Below are 1,161 nucleotides of genomic sequence, written 5' to 3' on the forward strand. Positions count from 1 at the left end.
AAAAAAAAAAAAAACAACCATTAAATTTAATTTTGATGCATAAGGTTGGTTTTAATTTGTAATTTAACATAAAAATAAATATTCATGGTGGTATAGTTAGTAATAAGTAAAATCATGTAATTAATTGAAGTTTCATTTATTTTTATTGATTATTTTTGTAAGAAAGTTATAGTTATTCAAAACGTTTCTTTGCTATTATATCTACTAAATAATAGAGAGGAGCATAAAAAAAAAAAAAAAGGTTTCCTTTAAGCCAAAATCTAAACAGTCCGAAAATCTATTAAAACCTTCATGTAATATACAAAGAAAAGCCTGAAAACTTGTAGACTAACATATTTTTCTTATAAGTTACAATTCATAAATTAAACCTAAATTGTTGAATAGAAAAATAATATCAACGCTATTTTGCTTCTTCCCGTTAACCGTTTATAACCTCCTATCATGTTGTATATGATCATGGTTCTCATAATTTAACAAAGTTTGTTAGTTTGTAAAATAGTGCATTCTTTATTGCTCTTATATGATTAATATTCAATAATCATCAGGTTATGAGCCCAGTCATAAACGATTGAATTGACCTTTTTTCTACTCTTTTTACGAAATAGAATCAGGCGATTTGATCACATTCACCGATTTTATTGCGATGCCCCAACACATAAGAATTTTTTTTTTCATTAATATTACACTTTTAAAATTGAAGAGCATATGATAGTTTTCTTAATGAAATTTAAGTTTTAAATTAGAATGTAAGTTTCAAGGATATCGATTGATAAATTGGAGGGATAATCGAAAGATTAAATCAAAGAAAAGTTACAGTAATTCTTGGCAGAGGTTTAGATTGCTTGGCATAATGATATGGAATTTATTAACAAAGACGTTCAAGAAATAACTCAGAAGCACGGAATATATCATCGCACTTCAATGCCATATACGAGGAACAAAATGGCGGGGTGGAGAGAGAAATGCACCCTAATGGAATCTACATGCTTCTGGTTTACCAAAAAGGCTGTGAGCGGAGGCTGTTGTGACCGCATCTTACGTTTTCAACAGGGTGGGACCTTCGTCTGATAGTATTATTTCACCCTATGGTGTCTAGCATGAAAAAAAGGCGTCAATAAACCACCAGTAAGTCTTTGGTATCGAGTGCTTTGTCCGTATTCG

Source organism: Halyomorpha halys, unplaced genomic scaffold (assembly GCF_000696795.3).
Source record: "Halyomorpha halys isolate HHAL.00 unplaced genomic scaffold, Hhal_1.1 Scaffold683.1, whole genome shotgun sequence".
Lineage (NCBI taxonomy): Eukaryota > Metazoa > Arthropoda > Insecta > Hemiptera > Pentatomidae > Halyomorpha > Halyomorpha halys.